A 24162-nucleotide genomic window follows, 5' to 3' on the forward strand; every position below is an offset into this window, starting at 1 on the left:
ATGCAGGTATAGGTGGAGAAAACGATAGTGCTGACCCTGATGGTACGATGGTGGAGCCTGAAAACGGATATTACGAAGACGAGCCGCAACAAGAAGCGGCCGGTTGTTTCGATTTAAATTGATAGCAGTAGTGCTCTTATGTTTAATTTGATACATTGATAATTTTTGTTTAAAAAAAAGTGTAATAAGCCCCCTAGTTGAGTGGGCTAAATAATTGAGCTTATATGATATTAATCCATGCTTGCTTACGCTATCATACTCTGATTTTAATCATCCGCTAGATCTCTGATTTGTTAACTCTCGGGTTTCCAGAACAAGTCTCGTACTTGTGTTCTAGAAACACGGGGTGTTACAGTTAGCTTGTCTCTCTGGAGCACTAAGTTGAAGCCCTTACCAGCAACATCAATTAGATAAGGCAAATGCTAGAATTACAAAACCCTCCTCTCGACTAAGGGGCTAAGGAGGTTGTCGCTCGGGTAATCACTGAAACTTCAGCACCATGTCAAGCACCTGCCGACTCCCGGAGGAGCAAACAGGCCTGCGAAGCACTAAGACATGTACCCTCTCATGCTTCAAGCACTGTTATGCTTGTTGCCTTCGACCTATGTCATGAGTTGGAGAAGAAGAGGCATGGTAAGGCTCCTTAAACAACAGCCGTTCTTGAGACAGTGGCTGAGAACGAGGATCCTTAGGAGGCCGAACTTAATGAACTACGAGGTTAGATTAGCGATATACGACAAGCTTATAACGCACACACTCCGACCTTGATAGAAGCCATGCTAAAGGAAACTGATCCACTGTTCATTGACAGTATCATGCACACTCAGCTCCCACCTAGATTCCGGATGCCACAGATCACTCCTTATTTTGGGCCACCGACCCAGCCAAGCATCTGGAATATTTCAGGGTGTCGATGGAGCTTCATAGTGCATTGATCACGGTAATGTGTTAAGCATTCTCCTTAACTCTGTCATGACTAGCTCGGAAATGGTTTCAACAATTGAAACTGCAATCCATTAGCTCATTCACATAGCTCAGTAAGGCTTTCATTACCAACTTCATCGGAGGAAAAGAAAGGCTCAAGCCAATGAATCACCTCCTCTCTATCACTCAAAAGGAGAACGAACTGTTGAAGGACTGCAATAAGGGCTTCAACTTGGAAGCAATGCAAGTGGAGGGTTATTCATATCAGATAGTCCTGGCCGCCATGATGGCTGGCCTGAAGGAGGTAAGATTCATCTTCTCGCTTGGCAAGAATCCCCTGATGACATTGGCCGATCTCCTCAATAGAGCTAAGAAATACTCCAATGCTGAGGAACTTTTCAGCTCATAGAAAGACATCAGGAATAGAGGAAGCTCAATTAGAGATAAACGGCCTAAGGAGGAAGAAGCATCAGCTCCCAACAGCAAGCGTAGAAGAGACGATGATCCAACCAAAGGTCAACGTCTGAGCAAATGACCTGAGAGCAGATTCTGCTCTTACACTCCCCTCAACACTACGCCCGAGCAGGTTTTCATGGAAGTTCGAGATAAACGACTCCGTAAATGGCCAAACTAGATGAAAACAGACACTGAAAAGTGAGATAAAAGAAAGTATTGCCACTTCCACCGTGACCACGACCATTCCACCAGCAACTTCTTCGACCTTAAAGAAGAGATTGAGGCCCTCATCCACAATAGACATTTGTGGGAACACGTCAGGAGAAGGGAAGAACTGTTAGATTGGAAGAACAAGCAGCATAGCAGCGCCAACAACAACGAGCCTATAGGAGAGATCTGCACCATCTTTGATGGGTCCGCGAGAGGAGGAGATTCGAACCGAGCATGTAAAGCTCATGCTCGGAGCATCGGAAATAGTAGCTTGAAAAATTAGGTCTACCTCATGTCCCGACCACTGAAAGAGCAAAAGATGGTCTCCAGGGAACTGACCATGTATGAGGAGGTGTCCACCACCCCCACGATGATGCATTAGTGGTGACAATGACCAAAGCCAACTGCAAAGTCTTTCGAATTCTGGTGCACTCCAGTAGCTCGACCGACATCCTCTTCACCGATGCCTTTGATAAAACGGGAGTCGGAAGGTCCCAACTCCAACCTGTCAAAACTCCTATGCTTAGATTTGTAGGGAACAAAGTCACCTATTGAGGGTTAAATATTTTATATCATCCCTTATTTATATCTTGGTTTTATGAACATGATACTACTTAATGTTATATGTTATATATGTTTGTATTGTAAGGTTAATCTAAGAGCTTAGATTGAAAAGAATGTTAAAAGCATGGATTTAATGCTCAAGAATCACCAAGCCAAAGATTGGATCTTAAAAGACCAAGAATGAAGAATTCACATGCCAAAGATCTAAGGAAACCAAGTGAGGAATGAAGAGAATTGAAGATTTGAAGTGAATTTGCATGATCTTTGACTAGTCCAAGCTCTACTTCGACTTGTCTAAGCTCCTGCTCGACTAGTGGAGAAAACTTCGATTTGAATTCCAACAACATTAGATTTTAAATTCGCACGATCTTTGACTAGTCGAAGGTAATCCTTGACTAGTCAAAGGTGGTTCTCAACTAGTCGAAGGTAACCCTCGACCAATCAAGGGTTACGCAGATTTTACGTGGACTGCATAAATTTGAGGCAGTTTCCAGATTTTTCCAAGTCGGTTCACAAGGAGGCGATGCACAACTATAAATAGGAGTTCTTAGGATGTTCCTAGGCATCATCTAGGGTTTGAGGAGTGGAGCAAAAGGGTGGAGCCACCGTCCTGGAGTTCTTCTTCTTCTTCTTTGGCTTGTTTTTATGCTTTTCTTAAGAGACTTTAGTTCAATCATGTCTATGGTTGGCTAATCCTCTTAGCTAGGGGTAAGAGGTGAAGCTTATAGCATGATAGGATGTTTCTTTTACTTCAATTCATGTTTATGTTGAACCTTCTTTGATTCTATTTTGATTTTAAAGGAATGCTTTCAGTTCTTAATGCTTTATTATGACTCAAATTATAGTAAATCTGCAATAGCTTTGAGTATCTTCTTTTCCTGATTTTGAGATTATGGGATTGGTAAATCCTGTTGTTAGCCATTGTCCCATGGGCATGGTTTAGTGATGGAATCTCTTCCAATTATCACAATTCTCCTCCATTGAGAATTAGGTCAAGGAAAGTTTAGATTGATCTTAATTGTATATCTTCCAATTGGATAGGATAGGACTCCAATTCCAATCGTGTGACTTGAATCAAGTAAGAGGGCTCCCTAATCTCTACAAATGGATCCTTAGAAACCCTTTAATCACAATTACTCTTTCAATTATTCAGATTTAGTTTTAGTTCTTCATCTAGTTCTAGTTCTAGTTAAACTCAGAAGACACACAAGTTCAGTCCCTGTGAATTCGACCTCGGTCTCACCGAGATTATTACTACATCGTGACCCTAAACTTGGGGTTGTGAACATCACCTCTGAGGGATTTATACTGCTTCCATCTAAAATGTCATCCTTGGACGACCGTTCCTTAATGCCCTGCAAGCGGTGGTATCAACTTACCACCTCACAATGAAGTTCCCGACCAAGCACGATGTCGGACAGGTCAGAGGAGATCAATAGAAAAATCGCAAGTGCTACTCCATGGCATTAAGGACTAAGCACAACATAATGGCCATTACTTCCCTTGATCCTCAGGAACAGTCAATCAAGAGAGGGTCTCTAATGAAAGACCTCATAACCATCCCCCTTAGTGAATCTGACCGAACTCGTATTGTACAAGTCGGTTCATCATTAACTCCAGACCTGTGGGACAAATTTATGGACCTCCTCCGACGTAATGCCGACATATTGGCTTGGTCCTATTAAGACATTCCCGACATCTGCCCGGAAGTGATGGTCCTGCCCGGAAGTGATGGTCTATAAGTTGAACGTTGACCCTGACCACCGACTAGTAAGATAGAAGCAACGAGAATTCAAACCAAAATGATATGCCATCATCGACTAAGAGGTCGATAAGCTCCTCGAAGTTGATTTTATCAAAGAAATCTATTATCCTGACTGGATCGCCAATGTTGTCTTGGTGAAAAAGTCCAATGGGAAGTGGTGGGCCTATATTAATTACACTGACCTGAACAAAAGCCTGCCCCAAGGATAGTTTTCCCCTTCCAAATCGATGCATGCTCGTACACAAGCTCCTGAGCTTCATGGAAGCTTATTCGGGCTATAACCAGATCTGCATGCATCCACATGACAAGCAGAAGATAACCTTTGTCACTGACAAGGGACTACTGCTAGAAAGTCATGCCCTTCAGTCTGAAGAAAGCTGGGGCCATGTACCAGCAGCTCATCGATTAGATGTTCACTCAGCAATTTAGACAATCCGTGGAGGTTTATGTCAATGACATGCTCGTCAAGAGCGTCAAAGCGACAGTTCATACTGTAGACCTTGAGGAGATGTTTTCTATTCTACAAAAATATCGAATGAAGTTAAACCCAAGCAATTATGCATTCGGCATTAGTTCTAAAAAATTCCATGGCTTTCTAGTCAGTCAAAAAGGAATTGAAGCAAATCTCGACCAGATTCGAGCTATACTAGAAATGAGCTTGCCCAGAACGACGAAAGAATTCAGTGCCTCACTGGAAGAGTTGATGCCCTTAATCACTGTCTTTTGAGCCACCGACAAGTGTCTCCCTTTCTTCAAATAATTGAAAGGAAAAAAAAGGTAGAATGGACCAAGGATTGTGACCTGGCCTTTCAATAGCTCAAACAGTACCTAGAATCACCTCCATTACTCTACAAGCCCGAGCAAGGAGAACCACTACTACTATACCTGGTAGTCTTAGCTGCAACGGTCAGCTCGACCCTTATATGAGAACAAGGAGGGAAATAACTCCCAATGTATTACGTCAGGAAAGACTTGGTCCTGGTCGAAACATGTATCTATACATTGAGAAACTCACCCTTGCTTTGGCGTCTCATCTCGTTGCCTCCGACTTTACTTCCAGGCCCATACAATTATAGTCCCGACCAACCAACCTCTCCCTCAAGTGCTCCAGAAGCATGAGGTGTCCGGGAGACTCACAAAATGGGCAACCGAGCTTAGCGAATTTGACATCAAATATAAACCCTGAGCCGCCATTAAAGGCCAATCAGTGGCCGACTTCATTGTTGAGGTCGCTTGCAGACAGAACCCGGAAGCCACTCCGAGCATCAAAACTGACCAATTGGCCGAAGATGATCAAGTGGTCGAGCCCGACCAGACCTGCACGTAATATTCCTTAAGATTTGGATTCCAAATGTCAAATAACACTGTAGAGTACGAAGCATTGCTCGTTGCACTTAGGTTGGCAGTACCATTGGGAGCTCAGAACCTAAAAGTCTATAGTGATTCACAACTCATCATTAAGCAGTTCGCCGCGAGTACCAGGCTAAGGAAGAGAGAATGATCACCTACTTACAAAAGGCCCGGGAACTTATGAGCAAATTCCTCAAGTGCAACATCAAACTAATCCTTAGGTTGAAAAACTCCAAAGTAGATGCACTTGTAAAGTTGGCCACAATGGCCGAAGATGAAATTCCAAGATCAATCGCGATCGAGTTTCTAGCCGATTCGAGTATCAACAAGTCTGATCTAGATACAGTCCTTCTAGTAAATTCAGCCCCGACCTAGATGGACCTGATAGTTGAATATCTTCAAAAAGGTAAGCTACCTGAAGACCAACACGAGGCATGCAGACTCCAATTTAGGTTAGCTCGGTACACTTTGGTCGGGGACACCTTGTACAAAAAGGGATTCTCTCTACCTAATCTTAAGTGTCTCCGACCTGAAGAGGCCTAGTATGTTCTGAGAGAAATATATTAAGGAATTTATGGCAACCACTCTGGCATCGTGCCCTGGGCCATAAAGTCATCCGACAAGGATACTATTGGCCAACCATCCGGAAAGATGCCTAGCAATACATCTAAAGATGTGATAAATGTCAGAGATTTTATGCCAATACCTCATCAGCCACCTGAGAAGCAACCCCCATGATTAGGCCATGGCCATTTTCCTAATATGGGATATACATAGAAGTGGGCACGGGACGAATCTATCTGGCTAACTTGACTTGTCCGACTCGTTCAGATCCGACTCGACCTGAACCGAATGGGTGAGTTAGTTCGAACTGAGTAGGCTTTACCCAATCCAAACTCAAATTGAGTTGAGTTCGAGTTACCTAGTAACTTGACTCGACCCGAAACTTGATCCGGTTAGACCCGACTCTCTAACCCTACTTGTTGTACCCTACCCTGACCCAATCCCAAAATCTCTCTCCATCCCTCATCCTCCTCATCTTCCAAGCCCGACCTCTGTCTCTTCGTCCCTCATCTTGCAATCCCGACAATCACCCACCACCACCACCCTCCTCCTCCTCTCTCTCTCCTCTCCACTCTCTTGGTCTCTCCCTCCCTCATCTCTTAATCAGACTTGGTGCTAATTCGACCCAACTCGGTACTTCTGACTAGATCGGACTCAGTCCAGATCAGTCCAGGCCATACCAGAGTCGGATCGATTCAGGCATGCTAGACTTGGCATCGAGTCAGATCGAGTTTGAGTCAGGCCTATTTTAAAACCGGATCAAGTCGAGTTAGCCCATCTCGGTCCGACTAGACTTGATGTCCAGCTCTAGATATACATCATCAGCCCCTTGCCGATCGGCAAAGGTCAGACTAAGTTGGCAGTCATCGTGGTCAACTACTTCATCAAACGGGTTGAGGCCGAGCCACTGGCCAAGATCACTAAACAGAAAATTGCCGACTTCGTCTAGAAAAAAATCATATGTCGGACAGCAGGAAGTAATTCGACAATGATCGGTTCTGACGCATGTGCGGGAACCTCATAATTTGAAACGTTTATTCATCACCTCGGAACCCTCAAGTTAATGGCCAAGTGGAAGCAATTAATAGGATCATAAAAAACCACCTCCGAACCAAGCTCGAAAAAGCAAAGGGCACCTAAGGCGAAGAACTCCCCTATGTCCTCTAGGCATATCAGACCACTGCCCAGATGGACACAAGAGAAACTCCTTTCTCCCTAGCCTTCGGAGCAGAGGCCATTGTCCAAGTTGAGATAAGGCTCCCTACCCCACAGATTTGGTCCTACGACGAAAATCAAAATATCGAGCAGATGGCTCTGGACCTTGATCTGTTCAAAGAGAGAAGGGAGCAAACTCAACTTAAGGTCGTGACCCAGCAACAACAGGTCACTTGATTCTACAATTCTCGAGTAAGGGTAAGAAGATTCTGAGTTAGATATTTGGTCCTCTGCAGAACCTTCCAAAACACCAAGGAGCCTGGTTTGGGGACTTTGAGGCTAAATTGGGAAGTACCCTACAAAATAACAGGCACTACTAAAATTGGAACCAATCGACTTGAAGACATGGAGGGACGACCTCTGTAGCATCCATGGAATGCCGAACATCTGAAGATCTACTATCCGTGAAGATCGACCTGACTTCGGGTTGAAATCTACATGTCTCTTGTTCAAAATCTATAATAATTGATCTACTAGGTCAGAATCTGCATGTCTTGTTTAAAATCTACAATAAAAATCCCAAAGCTAGGAAATTTCAAATTCTATTCATTGTCTACAATGCTCAGTTTACATAGTCTACTGAGAACCTCCCTTAGTGCAAGGGAAAAACAACCCTCTCACCAATCATCCGACCCTTAGAGAAGAGGTCGGACCATTAATCGATTCTACTACATGGCTTACCGAAGACTTCCCTTAGTGCAAGGGAAAAACAGTCCCAACCAGTCCTCCAACCCATAGAGAAGAGGTTGAACCATTAATTAGTTACACTACTTGGATTACGAGATCTATAATGAGGATCTCTTAGCACAAGGGAAAACAATCCTCCTAAGTAAACTGTTCGGCCCTTCACGAAGGGGTCATTACAGCTAAAACATCTGTTCTGCAAAAGTAAATATTTCTTAATAAAAGGAAGAGCTCGAGAGCTCACCCAAATGCTCCTACTCAACTAATATGTTCGGCCTACCACTATGACCAATGAAAGGCAGATTGACCTGCTAAATCTACTTAAAATTTGATACACACATGACCTGGAATTGGTGGCAGTCATCTTCGCATTAAAGCTCTAGAGACATTACCTCTACAGGGAGGAGTTCAAGCTCTTTTGCGACCATAAGAGCCTTAAATACATTTTACACAAAGAGACCTGAATATGAGGCAACGACGTTGGATGGAGACCTTAAAAGACTTCAAGTTTGAGGTCTCCTACCATCCTGGCAAGGCCAACCTTGTGGCCGATGCGTTAAGCCACAAGAAAATAATAGAATTTACAACTCTGTTGATGATAGAAGAGTGGAATATGGTGGAATTCGTGCGAGACTTCGAATAGAAGCTTACCGTAGAGGAGCCGTTCGAGAGCGTCACACACATCCACGTACAACCACTTATTGATGACTGAATCATTATGGCATAAAAAGAAGATGAACTGTTGGTGAAAATGAGAGAGCGAGCAAGTGATAGTGAAGAATCCGAATGGAGAGTTGGCTCAAACGGAGGTTTACGATATCATGGCCGCCTATGCGTTCTGAATCTCCATGACTTGAGAAAGGAAGTCCTAGGAGCCGCTCACAATTCCAAGATAACGATACATCTGGGCAGCACAAAGATGTATCAAGGCATGAAGCGTTCATACTGGTGGGATAACATGAAGGCCCAGATAGCAGATTATGTATCCCGTTGCCTCACCTACTTGCAAGTTAAGGCCGAACATCGCTGACCCCTTGGTTTACTTTAGCCCATGCCCATAGATGAATGGAAATGAGATTTCATATCCATGGATTTCATTTCTGGGTTACCTGAGACGAGAAAGGGGCATGACTCCATCTGGGTGATTGTAGACCGATTGACGAAACCAGCCCATTTCCTCCCGATTAAAATTTATAATTCGACAGATGATCTGGCAAAGTTGTACATTAAAGAGATAGTACGATTACATGGAATTTCTATAGAAATTATGTCAGACCGAGACACGATTTGCGTCTATTTTCTGACTCGAATCCAAGAAGCAATGGGAGTGAAACTGAAGTTCAGTACCACATTTCACCCACAGACCGATGGGTAGACGGAACGGGTAAATCAGATACTTAAAGACATGTTACGAGCGTGCGTGCTTGATTTCAAGGATAGTTGGGATGACTGTCTCCCCTATGCCGAGTTTACTTATAATAATAGCTTCCAAGCAAGCATTGTCAGGGATCCTTATGAAGCTTGTATGGGCGCCCATGTCGAGTACCATATTGTTGGGCAGAAGTTGGCGAGAAGAGTTTGGTTAGCCCAAATTTGGTACAGGCGACCTCAGAGAAGATCAATACTATTAGGCGTCGACTCCTTGCCGCCTAGAGTAGACAGAAGAGTTACGTCGATACAAGATGGCGACAATTAAAATTTGAAGTTAGGGACCATATATTCCTTAAGGTTTCTCCAATGAAGGGAGTCCTTTGTTTTGGCAAGAAAGGGAAACTTACGACGCGATTTATTGGTCTATTCTAGATACTAGACTGAGTGGGTATGGTATCGGACCGCCATGCTTTACGCACACCACTTACAGGCGTGCACAACGTATTTCACGTATCGATGTTGAAGAAATATGTTCTTGACCTTACCCATATTATCAAATGGGAGTAAGTACAGTTAAGTGAAGATGCTACCTATGTACTGTGACCAACACGTGTTCTTAATAGGAAGGAACAAGTGCAACGCAGCAAAGTGATCCCGCTCGTGAAGGTCTTGTGGACTCATCAAACTGAGAAAGAGGCTACTTGGGAAATTGAAGCCGAAGTCCATAAGAACTACCCTCAAATCCTCAAGGAGTATAAAAAGGTACTAATTTCGGGGATGAAATTTTACTTTAAGGGGGTAGATTGTAACACCTAAGAAAAATTTGTACAAAGACCCGAGTACTACTGTCACACCCCGAACTCGGAAACTGGGCTCACAAAATTTTCAATTGCCGAATCCGGCGCCGACAGCCTCCGTAGTACCCCATTCTCGGCTTCTGGCATCTATACACCAGGTTCCGATCTTAGGATCCTACAAGGAGGATTTCAAGCATGATTTTGATTCAGTATAAGCACAACCATAAGCATAACCCACGAACAATAACCACAAGAACACCATCACAAAATCCACTATGATAAAAAAAACTTTGAATACAGAGCGTATGAAGGGAAATACAAGATAATGATACAGAAACTCTAAAAGCTTGGCTGCACACTCCAACTGCGGTGAGACTATGGCTGCGTCCTGGTGTCACCTGCATGCATCAATCGTGCATAAGCTTATAGAAAGCTTAGAGGGTGGTGTAAGTGCGTGCGCAATATAAGCGTGCTTAGAATGCAAGGTCAGAGTAATGCGGAATCATGTTGATGCGTACATGATTACAAATCAGTCGTACTAACGCTATGCAGTGTATGATATGAATGTTATCAGCCATAACAGGACCATGTAATGCGAGATGCAACTCAAGCATGTCAATCCTCATCCAAATCCACATATAACTCATCAAATATCAGTGCAGTTCTCATTCTGGATAATCACCGGGGTTCAGTACACTCCAAATGGCACTGCCGCTCTCCTAGCCGCATAGTCCAAGTGAGCATAAGAAACCACACTATCCGCCTGACCAATAGTCTACCAATACCTATCCGGCACGTCGATAGCGGACCCATTCATGAGCTGGTCAAACTCAGCCTAGTATTGCCTCCTACTCTCGGGCGAGTAAGGCCACACCCCTTTTCAACCGACTGTTAAGGGTCAAATATTGCATATTAGACCCCAGTTATTGCTTAGATTTATTAACATGATACCGTTTAATAGCCTGCTTTAATCATGTTTGTGATGCAGTGTATTTACGAGCATGGATTGAAAAGGGAGCTTAAACCATGGAGTTAACGCTCTGATGACACCCATGGCAAGGGACGGACTCCAAGGGACCAAGATCGATGGAATTACACACCAGAGATCCAAGAAAATCGAGAAACTGAAGCTCAAGTGGCCCGAAAATCATTCAGAATGCAAGATCACGGGGTTCCCACCATCCGTTCGGTTTGAAACTTTATACATGGCCTGAGGACCATAAATTAACTGTACATATCAAATTTCAACCCTCAGATCACTATGGAAGTGCCCCAACTGACAGATTAGCCTATAAACCGTTGATTCCTGGCCTACCTGATATCTGGAACTGCCTCAAATCTGGTCTCAATGCCTTAAATAGAGATACTAATTGAATGGATGGATTGGATTTGGCAAGAACATTACAGCGGATCATGTACATGCAGCGTGTGCATGGAGCGTGCACACGTCCGCGCCGCACCAGAATCAAGAGACGGGTCAGCAGGCGCTGACCCGACCTTCTTCTCAAAATGGCAGTTGCCATTTTGGTGCTGCGGACGGAATCCAATTTACGGACGCTAGTGGGCCCCACACATTGTCCCAATGGATAATCCAAACCATCCATTATATTTCCAAGCCCCATGTTACCAAGGCCTAGGTAACAATATTTGATGAAACAAAGAGGATGGGATTATAACCATTCAAACACAAAATGGACGGTGGCTTTATAGATTATGTGGGCTGCATCAAAGTATAGCCAAAAATACTCTTTTCTGACTGGTTTTTCGAGGGGAGTTCAATGAGCGGCTTGGATTTGTCAAAATAACACTAAAATGGGCCCCACCAACGTCACAGCGGAAGCTTCCGCGTCCCTATTTCGCAACCGGCGAGAGTCCATTTTGTGAAAGTTTGTGGGCCCTACCCATGGCCTGTCCGACCAATCTGATTTGTTTATTGTGTAGAGAGCCTCAAATACTACAAAACCTTGTTAAAATTTTACACCCATGCGTGCACATGTGCGTGATACAGAGGCTACAAATAGGCAGTCCTGCGACGTTCAAAATGATTTTTGGCGTGATTTCTTCTCTGGGCCTCATCAATGGATGTTCAAAACCACCCATTCTTGACTGAAATTTCATCTTGAATCCAATGGACGGGTTGGATTTCCTTGAAAATACCTCTGTGGGGCCCACCGATCATGACAGTGAAGAGGTGCGGAAGCTTTCGCACATCCATAAAAATATGGATTTCCAAGCGGTTGTGGCCCACCATCTTTCATCATATGATAAATCTGAACCGTCCATCATGTAGAGCACTAAAAAATGTCCTAAGGGACGGTGTTTCTTTGAAAATTGAGTGAGGAAAGTGGCAAGTTTGAAGGCTCCGAAGTTTGCTGCGAAAAAGCTTTCGTTGCGCGTGTGTAGCTGCTGCGACGGCTTCTCCACTGCCCCTAGTAGCTATAATAACGTCCTAGGAGAGCTGGAGAAAGGGAGTTTCGGGGGGAACAACTAGGACGTGAAGCACAAGAAAGAGAGTTTGTTGTTTTTCCTATTCTTTGTTTGTTTTCTTCTTCTTCTTTTCTTTTCTTTTTGAGATTTAGCCTAATCATGTTTATGTGTGGCTAAACCTTTTAGCTAGGGCTAAGAGGTGAAGCTCGTAGTCTGATGGGAGAGATTTTGCTTATGCCTTTTTTTTAGACTGACCGATGTTGATTTTAGTTCAATTAAAAGGAATACTTTCAGTTTTTTAAATAGTTTGTTGTGACTGAAATTACAATAGATCTGTGATGGCTTTGAGTATTTCTTCCTCCTTTTGATGTTTATGACATCAGGAAGCCCTGTTGTTCACCATCGTCTCATGGGCATGGTCGGATGACGGTACCTTTCCTAACCTTTTGCATTATTGATTGGTTGGTAATTAGTTTAATTCTGTTGTGTGCTTTGTCTCCTGGGCATGGTTTGGTAATGGAATCCATTCTAATTCATATACCTTTCATCTCGTGAAAACTAGATCAAGTTCAATTTAATTTCCATAATTCTTGATGGAGGCATAAGATCTCCCTGATCTCTACAAGTGGATCCTCTAAATCCCTAGTTCCCTACCTCTGAATTCTACATATTTTAGTTTACTATTTTACCATTATTCCTCAAATTCATTCGATTTAGATTGCATCTTAGTCTAGTTCTAGTTCTATTTAGTTTCAGATTACGTACAAGTATCAGTCCCTTGGGATTCGAGCTCGGTCTTACCGAGTTTATTACTACATCACAACCCTATACTTGGGGAGTGAACAAGTTTTCGGCACCGTTGCTGGGGACTGACGGTTGCGATTCTCTGAAATTAATTAGGTTTAGAATTAGTTTAAGATTAGAATTTGACTAACTTTAGTTTTAGACTTTTATTTGATTTCTAGAACTAACTTGTTTTCCTGTTTTTTAGGATCCTGACATAAGTTTCTAAATTGGTAATTCCTTCATAATTTCTCTACTTTTTCTACTTTTAAAATTAGGGTTTGAATTTTAGAAATTTTCTAATTCTAGTATTTTCCTATTTGTAGAAAATAGTTTATTTTTAGAAACTTTCCTCTTTTGTTTTTAGAAACTAGGTTAGTTATTTCCCTTTTTAGAAACTAACTTTCTATTTTTTTAGTAACTTTCTAATTTTAACTCTTTTAGAATTTAACTTTGTTTCCTAATTTAGTTTTAGAAATTTTCTACTTGTAGATTTTTTTAAAAAACTAACTTTCCTAATTTGAAGGCCTTTAAGATAGAAATTTCTAATTTAGTAAGTTCTTTCTCTACTTTTTATTTTTCAGTTCTCTTTTAGTAATTTACTTTCTAATTTAGGACTTTCTTCTTTTAGAAACTAGTTTACTTTTATCTTTCTTTTTAAGGATTTTCTAATTCTACACCTTCTCTTTAGAAACTGACTTGTTTGTTTTCTTTTGCAGGTCTTTAACTTAGGGACTTTAATTTGGTAATTTCTTTCCAACTCTCTCTTTCTTTGTAGATTTTCTTTTCCTTTCTTAGGATTAGGTTTCGAATTTGATTAAGGGCTGCGAGTGTTTCATGCCCAAGTGGGCTCGTGACAACACTCGACGTCTCTTGACTGAAGTAGGATTGGTTGAGGGGTTGACTATCCATCGCAGGACTAGACACTACTCGAAATCCCCTGAGTTAATTGAAGTGATTACTGAAAACCAACCTCTTCTACCCCAACCTAGGGTGGAGGACACTCAGGATGAGAATGAGGTGTATCAAGCACCCCCGCTACGTACTTTACGAGATTATTTACAACCAGCGGGAGTGAGTACGCCCTCATGCATGATTTTTCCTGAAAATACAGGACATATGGACATCAAGCCAGGGGTTATCCAACTCCTTCCTAAGTTCCATGGGCTTGAATCTGAAGAACCATATCTACATTTAAAAGAGTTTGATGAGATCAGAGCCACTTTATATTTTCAAAATGTGTCTGAGGACACAGTCAGGCTGAGACTCTTTCCTTTTTCCTTAAAAGAGAAGGCTAAGATGGGGTTACATTCACTGCGTCCTAGATCCATTGGCACATGGAATGATATGCAAAGGGAATTTATAAAGAAATTCTTTCCACATCATAAAACGATTACCCTTAGAAAAGCAATCATGAACTTCACCCAAAAGGAGGATGAAACGTTTTACCAATGTTGGGAAAGGTTCAAGGATTTGGTCAGTTCATGCCCACAACACGGCTTTGAAACGTGGTGCATTACAAATTTTTTCTATGATGGACTGACATCTTCCATGCGCCAAATGGTCGAGACAATGTGTAATGGAGAATTCATTGATAAAAATGTTGATGAGGTATGGGATTACCTCGGTAGTCTTGCTGAAAAAACACAATCATGGGACTATTACCTAAAGTCGAACACCATGTCTAGGCCGACTCAATTAAAGGAGAAAGGTGGATTGTATCTCTTGAAAAAAGAGGATGATCTCAAGTGTAAAGTGACTACGCTCATAAGGAAAGTTGAGGCCATGAAAGGAAAGAAGGATAAGGTTAATGAAAGTGTTTGCGGCATCTGTGATTGCAACATTCATACAACTGAAAATTGCCCTATAATACCTGCCTTTTGAGAAGTGTTGAATGAACAATCCAATACCGTAAATAATTATTAAAGACCTTTCAATGAACCAACCTCTAATACGTATAATCCTGGTTGAAAAAATCATCCAAACCTTAGTTGGAGAAATGGACAAACTGCTACCCCTCAAAGTTTCTTCAATCAAAATTCAAATCAGGGGAAACCTCAAGAAGAATCGATTCAAAATTCCATGCAAGAGCTAACCCATGCAATGCGAGACTTTATGCAAAAGATAGATTCACATATGACGGTTATAGAAAAGGGGATGCTTCCTGCACAATCGCTCCCCAATCCTAAACCGCAATACGAGATAAGTGATCCCAGCTCTTCAAATCAAATAGGGCACGCTAAATCCATCACCACTCTTAGGAGTAGAAAGATCATTGATAAAACCCTTCCGGTTAGGCCCGAAAAGCCTCAAGAACTAGAAGAGGACAACAATAATGGATCTAGTAAGGCCCCACAAAAATTAGAACCGAAACTTCTAGAAAAGCCAGTTGCTCCATTTCCCCAACGGTTGGTTGTACCAAAACCTCTCTCTAACTCTCAGGATATCCTAGAGGTGTTAAAACAAGTGAAAGTCAACATTCCTCTACTTGATGTCGTAAAACAGATACCTTCATATGCCAAATTCCTAAAAGACTTATGCACGACCAAACGTCGACAGAATATTCAAAAGATCTTCTTGACCGAGAAAGTGAGTGCCATCCTAAAACAAGACATGCCACAGAAGTTCAAAGATCCCGGTAGCCCAACCATATCATGTGTAATCGGGGACCATCGAATTGATCATGCACTTTTTGACTTAGGAGCGAGCGTCAATTTGATTCCCTACTCGGTGTACAAACAGTTAGGTTTGGGTGAATTAAAATCCACCCTAACCACACTACAACTTGCTGATCGCTCTGTTCGTGTACCAAGAGGGATAATTGAGGATGTGTTGGTCTAAGTTGATAGATTTTACTACCCTGTAGATTTTATCATCCTGGACACAGAACCCATCAATAACATGAGCACTCAAATTCCCATCACTCTGGGTCGCCCATTCCTTGCCACTTCAAACACAATTATCAATTGCAGGAATGGTATCATGATTATGTCTTTTGGGAATATGACATTGGAGTCAAACATTTTTTTCAATAATGACAGCCTGGCCCACTCCCATGATTTTGATGATGATATGATTAGGGAGACGTGTGCCTTGCTTGATATTGCACCGGTACTTGAAGTTAACCGGTGGAGGCCACAATTTGAAGAGTTGTCCCAAACTGATGTAGTGCCTCTACCGTCTAACCTCAAGCCACCGAAGCTTCACCTAAAACCTTTGCCCTCTGATTTGAAATATGTCTATTTAGATCAAGATGAGACATACCTGGTGCTGATCTCTACCCACCTAGAGAAAGAATAGGAGAGTATGCTCACATCTACTCTCATTGAGCATAAGGGAGCCCTTGGATGGACGATAGCGGACCTCAAGGGAATCAACCCCTCGATTTGTACTCACCGCATTTATCTTAAGGATAAGACCGCTCGACAATCACAACGTAGACTAAATCCAAACATGAGGGAAGTGGTTAAGGCCGAGGTTCTTAAACTATTAGATGTGGGTATCATATACCCCATATCCGATAGTCAATGGTTGAGTCCAACTCAGGTGGTTCCTAAGAAGTCTGGGATCACCATCGTAGCTAATGCCAATAATGAACTCGTGCCAACTAGAGTTACTACTGGTTGGAGAATGTGCATTGACTACAGGAAACTGAATATCGTCACGAGGAATGACCACTTTCTTTTGCCCTTCATTGATCAAATCTTGGAAAGGCTAGCTGGTCATTCCTATTACTGTTTCCTTGACGGGTATTCGGGCTACAATCAGATTGAAATCGCCCCTGAGGACCAGGAAAAGACTACATTTACATGTCCCTACAGCACCTTTGCCTACAGAAGGATGTCATTCAGATTATATAATACCCCTGCCACTTTTCAGCGATGTATGATGAGTATCTTTTCTGACATGGTGGGGAAATATCTAGAGGTCTTTATGGACGATTTCTCTGTTTTCGGTTCATCTTTCAGCAAGTGCTTAGAGAGTCTTAAATGTGTGCTGAAAAGATGTGAAGAAAAGAACTTGATACTTAATTGGGAGAAGTGTCATTTCATGGTTTAGAAGGGAATTGTCCTTGGGTATATCATCTTGTCCAAGGGAATCAAGGTAGATAAGGCAAAAATCGATCTTATCTCTAACCTACCTCCACCCAAGAACATCAGAGATGTGCGATCCTTCTTAGGACACGCAGGGTTTTACAGACGATTCATAAAGGACTTTAGTCTCCTCTCTCGTCCTTTATGTAATCTACTTCAAAAGGATGCACCATACGAGTGGACTGAGCCATGTCATGAAGCTTTCACCAAGTTTAAGGGCATGTTAACCACTGCACCCATCATGCAGCCACCTGATTGGAGCCTTCCTTTTGAGCTTATGTACGATGCTTCGGATTATGCTCTTGAGGCGGTTCTAGGCCAGAGAAAAGATAAGATACGTCATTCATTATGCAAGTAGAACTTTAATTTCTACCCAACTGAACTACTCGACTACGGAAAAGGAACTCTTAGCCGTAGTGTTCGCCTTGAACAAATTTAAGTCCTACTTGATCGGATCAAAGATCATTATCTACACAGATCATGAGGCACTCAAGTATCTTCTTTCTAAGAATGATTCTAAGCCCCGCCTGATAAGATGGATCCTTCTACTCCAAGAATTTAATTTGGAGATTAAAGATAAAAAGGGAGTAGAGAACATAGTGGCCGACCACCTTTCTCGCCTTAATACATCAGATTCCCTTGAGGCGGCCCATATTAATGACATGTTCCTTGATGAACAACTGTTTAGAGTCTCTCATTCACCTTGGTTCGCTGATATTGCTAATTATCTTGCTACAGGTTCCATATCGACGCAGTGGACTGCACAAGATCAGAAAAAATTCTTTATCGAGGTGCGTAACTTTTTCTAGGACGATCCATATTTGTTTAAATAATGCCCAAACCAGATCCTAAGGAGATGTGTGCCAGACGATGAGCATCAGAGTGTCATCTCCTTCTGTCACTCACAGGCTTGTGGTGGTCACTTTTCTGCTAAAAAGACCACGGCTAAGATTTTACAGTGTGTCTTTTATTGGCCCACTATGTTCAGGGATACTCATGAGTTTTGCAAGGCTTGTGAGCATTGTCAAAAATTGGGAGCATTGTCCCGTCGAAATATGATGCCTTTGAATCCCATCCTTATCATAAAAGCATTTGACTGCTGGGGCATCGATTTCATGGGACCATTCCCCCAATCATTTAGAAATTTATATATTTTGCTCGCTGTAGATTATGTCACTAAATGGGTCGAAGCAATTCCGTGCCAAAATAATAACCATCGCACGGTCATTAAATTCTTAAAAGAGAACATCATTTCGTGGATCGGGACGCCTCGAGCTATCATTAGTGATGGGGGCTCATACTTTTGTAATAGACCATTCGAGAGCTTAATGAAGAAATACGGTATCTCTCATAAGGTGAGCACCCCATACCATCTACAGACAAGTGGACAAGCTGAGATTTCCAATAGGGAGATCAAACATATCCTAGAGAAAACGGTTAACCCTGATCGTAAGGATTGGTCAATCCAATTGACCGATGCCTTATGGGCATACCGTACTGCTTTTAAAACCCCTATTGGAACGTCTCCCTTTAGACTTGTCTATGGGAAAGCTTGTCACTTGCCTGTGGAGTTGGAACATAAAGCGTACTGGGCGATCAAAAATCTGAATTTAAATCTGGACAACGTTGGCTCGCTACGTAAACTTCAATTAAATGAACTTGAAGAAATCCGAAACGATGAGTACGAGAACTTGAGAATTTACAAAGACAGAATAAAGGCGTTTCATGACCAATGTATTCTATAAAAATCATTCACACCTGGTCAGAAAGTCCTTTTGTATAATTCTCGATAACATCTCTTTCCAGGTAAGCTTTGATCTCGTTGGACTGGCCCTTACATTGTGGTCACTGAATATCCTCATGGGGCCGTTGAGATAAGAGATCCTGACAATGGCAAGGAGTTTAAAGTAAATGGACATCGCTTAAAGCCATTTGTGGAGAAATTTGATTCAGAGGACATGTCCATACCTCTGACTGATCCTGTTTATCAGGATTGATCTCCTAGTCTGATGGAGGTATAGGTAGGTTTCCTATTTTCATAGGACTAGGGTAATTTCTTTTATTCTGTTTTAGGATAGACGGTAAACTTAACGCTCCTGGGAGCCAACCCAACTTTTCATTCCGTTTCATTTTCCTAATTAGTTAGTTCAATGTTTGTGGGTAACATTGCTGCAAACCCTCACGAGACTACAACTCGTCCACTAGGGGCAACCTAGGGGTTTAAAGGCTCGTTGCATACACTAAATGTAATCGAGAGCACCTGCGAAAGTGGTGTAGGTAGGATTTTATTTTTGTTATTTTTTTTTACTTCTGTTGGTTTCTCCATTGTGCTGACCCGCTCTTACGTAGATATTCTTGGAAAGCTTCTTGGTTCTTTCGTCCAGATACTATCTTTCCATCACTCCTCTTATATTTTCACTGTCCCATGTGCATCGCATGCTTATTTCTTTTACATTGAGGACAATGTAGATTTTAGGTTGGGGGTGCTTCCTAATTAGTGTTTTCTTGGTCTTGAGCAAAAATTGTGAAAATTTTTAAATTTTTTTTAGAATTCCTTGTGAATTTCAAGATAAGTGATGTTGGTGATTTATGACTCTTAGATTCAGTATCTTTTAGATTTCACAATTAAGTTTGAATCGTTGATCCGAAATTAAAAGTTGTAAACATTGATTGCGTCATGATTTCACAAAACACATCTCGCTTGCACATTAAGGGTTCAGTTCGATATTGAAGGATTAACTTGGTAATCACTAAACATGAAAGGAACCAACTTGGAAAATTGAATGGATTGGGCGAACAGTCTTTACCATAGGTTTGCTCCCTGTAGGTGAGGATTCGATTCCCCATGGATGATATTTGAAAAAGAGTTGGGTGTACAGTTTTTACCTTAGGTTTGCTCCCTATAGGTGAGGATTTGATTCCCCTTCTTAGCATTACTTTTAATGAAAAAAATCAAAAATTAAAAGAATAAAAAGATAATGTGTGAGGCAAGTTTTGGTTATTGTGAATTCTCTTATTAGTTACCAATGATATCCTTAAATAGAGAGGTGAATCTTAATGTTGATAAGTCGAGATTAAACTATACATCCATGGAATTCAACGTTTAGAATTGCTCTAATTGATAGACAAATATTTTGAACTTAATTATGAAGTTACCGTGTGCTTGAGTCTAGGAGAGAATTATGCCCAACATTCATGAATCTTAGAATTTGCACATGTTGACTATTTGTTCACAAGTCACTCAGGTTTACAGGAATTGTCTTTTAGTTCTGAAAGTAATTTTCGCATATTTTGCTCGGGGCTAGCAAAATGTTGGTTGGGGGTTGTGTTGAGGGTCTAATATTGCATATTAGACCCTAGTTATTGCTTGGATTTACGAACATGATACCGTTTAATAGCCCGCTTTAATCATGTTTGTGATGCAGAGTGTATTTACGAGCATGGACTGAAAAGGGAGCTTAAACCATGAATTTAACGCTCTGATGATAACCAAGGCAAGGGACGGACTCCAAGAGACCAAGATTGATGGAATTACACACCAGAGATCGGAGAAAATCGAGAAACTGAAGCTCAAGTGGCCTGAAATCATTCAGAATGCAAGATCACGGGGTTCCCACCATCCATTCGGCTTGAAACTTTATACATGGCCCGAGGACCATAAATTAACCGTACATATCAAATTTCAGCTCTCAGATCACTATGGAAGTGCCCCAACTGACAGATCAGCCTATAAACCGTTGATTCTGGGCCTACCTGATATCTGGAACTGCCTCAAATCTGGTCTCAACACCTTAAATAGAGATACTAATTGAATGTATGGATTGGATTTGGCAAAAACATTACAACGGATCATGTACATGCAGCGTGTGCATGGAGCGTGCACACGTCCGCGCCGCACCGGAATCAAGAGACGGGTCAGCAGGCGCTGACCCGACCTTCTTCTCAAAAAAGGAAACTCCCGTTTCCTATAACGTGTAATGGATGGACGCTGTCTGTTTTACGGACGCTAGTGAGCCCCACACATTGTCCGAGTGGACAATCCAAACCGTCCATTATATTTCCAAGCCCCATGTTACCAAGGCCTAGGCGACAATATTTGATGAAACAAAGAGGATGGGATTATAACTATTCAAACAAAAAATGGACGGTGGCTTTAAAGATTACGTGGGCTGCATCAAAGTATAGCCAAAAATACTCTTTCCTGACTGGTTTTTCGAGGGGAGTTCAATGAGCGGCTTGGATTTGTCAAAATAACACTAAAATGGGCCCCACCAACGTCACAGCAGAAGCTTCCGCATCCCTATTTCACAACCGGTGAGAGTCCATTTTGCAGAAGTTTGTGGGCCCCACCCATGGCCTGTCCGACCAATCTGATTCGTTCATCGTGTAGAGGGCCTCGAATACTACAAAACCTTGCTGAAATTTTACACCCATGCGTGCACATGTGCGCGATACAAAGGCCACAAACAAGCGGTCCTGCGACGTTCAAAATGATTTTTGGCATGATTTCTTCTTTGGGCCTCGTCAATGGACGTTCAAAACCACCCATTCTTGATTGAAATTTCATCTTGAATCCAATGGATGGGGTGGATTTCCCCGAAAATACCTCTGTGGGGCCCACCAATCACGACAGTGAAGAGGTGCGGAAGCTTTCGTACATCTACAAAAATCCAGATTTTCAGGCAGTTATGGCCCACCATCTCTCATCATATGGTAAATCTGAACCGTCCATCATGTAGAGCACTCAAAAACATCCTAAGGGACGGTGTTTCTTTGAAAATTGAGCGAGGAAAGTGGCAAGTTTGAAGGCTCCGAAGTTTGTTGCAAAAAAACTTTCGTTGCGCGTGTGTAGCTGCTGTGACAGCTTCTCCACTGCCCCTAGTAGCTATAATAACGTCCTAGGAGAGCTGGAGAAAGGGAGTTTCGGGGGGAACAACTAGGACGTGAAGCACAAGAAAGAGAGTTTGTTGTTTTTCCTATTCTTTGTTTGTTTTCTTCTTCTTCTTTTCTTTTCTTTTTGAGATTTAGCCTAATCATGTTTATGTGTGGCTAAACCTTTTAGCTAGGGCTAAGAGGTGAAGCTCGTAGTCTGATGGGAGAGATTTTGCTTGTGCCTTTTTTTTAGACTGACTGATGTTGATTTTAGTTCAATTAAAAGGAATACTTTCAGTTTTTTTAATAGTTTGTTGTGACTGAAATTACAATAGATCTGTGATGGCTTTGAGTATTTCTTCCTCCTTTTGATGTTTATGACATCAGGAACCCCTGTTGTTCACCATCATCTCATGGGCATGGTCAGATGACGGTACCTTTCCTAACATTCATGCATTGTTGATTGGTTGGTAATTAGTTTAATTTTGTTGTGTGCTTTGTCTCCTGGGCATGGTTTGGTAATGGAATCCATTCTAATTCATATACCTTTCATCTCGTGAAAACTAGATCAAGTAAATTCAGTTTAATTTCCATAATTCTTGATGCGGGCATAAGATCTTCCTGATCTCTACAAGTGGATCCTCTGAATCCCTAGTTCCCTAGCTCTGAATTCTACATATTTTAATTTTCTATTTTACCATTATTCCTCAAATTCATTCGATTTAGATTGCATCTTAGTTTAGTTCTAGTTCTATTTAGTTTCAGATTACGTACAAGTATCAGTCCCTTGGGATTCGACCTCGGTCTTACCGAGTTTATTACTATGTCACAACCCTATACTTAGGGAGTGAACACCGACCACGACACAGTGGGAGACGCGGCCTCCTGGTATTCAGCCCTCGTGCGCTCATACATCCACTCGGTCTCGACGTTGGAGTCATCCTCTGGTACCATCAGGTTTTAGGGATTTTTACCTAGGGACATCTATGGTGCCCCGATGCTTAGTAACAATATTTTCGGTATCCAATCCAGCCACCCACGATGTGTCTGTGGAGGCTATGGCTCTGAAGTCGCTAGGGCATATAATAATCACACAAATGTAAGTGCATGAATCATACTATCAGACATGCAACAATCTTACGCGTACCGAGAACTCATGTAGGGCAACTTTGCCTATCAGGGAGTCTATAAACAATCTACCCGAAGGCATGTGGTATGATTAGTCACTCCTCACATCAGGCATACAAATGATGCGTATGATCATGAACCATGGATCTATGCTAAACATGTTATGAGATGATGGATTCTGTTCTTAACGAAGGTTGGCCTAGACGGCCTACACACTACAAGTATGGGCCTATCAATGGGCCCTAGGGAGAGTCGTAATGCGGACATTTTACCAACATTATCCTTACAATGTGGACATCAAACCAACATTGCTCCCAAGGCACAACCTGCCATGAATCACACATTGCAATGGGCCTTATGTTCATCCTGATGGGCCTCGATCTAAGGGCCTCTAATACATCAGATGGGTCGATCGAATGAGCCAAATCAATGGGCCCATCAAATGGGCCGAATCCATGGGCCGGTATGCATCACTATGGGCCTCAACCCATAGGCCCCGAATACGTCATGTTGGGCCTCTCAAATACAACAAGTGGGCCATACTAATTGGGCCGCATCATTCATCTATTATAGCAATCATTTTAGAGCATTATCCAAACAATGAACCAATCAAAAGATCATCTGGACCATACCACATATAGCAATGGTGATAATGGTTCCCCCATAGTTAAAAATTTAGAGGGTCCACCATAGCGTTTATTTCCCATCCAGACCATTCACAAGGTCACCAAAAAAGTTGGATGGGGAAAAGAAATATATCATTTTGATCCAACACTTCTGTTGTATCCCATAATGGCGTTTCAATGGTAGACGTTCAACACCACTGCTTTCTGCAATGTGGTCCACTTGATATCAGAGATCTATCTTATTGTTGATCTCAAGCTTTAAAATTATCTGTTAAATGGTTAGACGTTGTAGCTACAACACATGCATGATGGCGGAGTCCTAATAACTAGAT

The 24162-nt window shown here is 42.0% G+C and overlaps 1 non-coding gene across 1 annotated transcript; it reads right to left on the minus strand.

The window, feature by feature from the left end:
• Positions 1 to 14505: 14505 nt before the first annotated feature.
• On the minus strand, positions 14506 to 14612 carry LOC131224448 (small nucleolar RNA R71). Its single transcript, XR_009160932.1, has one exon. It is a non-coding gene; the product is annotated as a small nucleolar RNA R71 (small nucleolar RNA).
• Between the last annotated feature and the right edge of the window lie 9550 nt (positions 14613 to 24162).

The sequence above is a fragment of the Magnolia sinica genome, chromosome 13, assembly GCF_029962835.1.
Source record: "Magnolia sinica isolate HGM2019 chromosome 13, MsV1, whole genome shotgun sequence".
Classification (NCBI taxonomy): domain Eukaryota; kingdom Viridiplantae; phylum Streptophyta; class Magnoliopsida; order Magnoliales; family Magnoliaceae; genus Magnolia; species Magnolia sinica.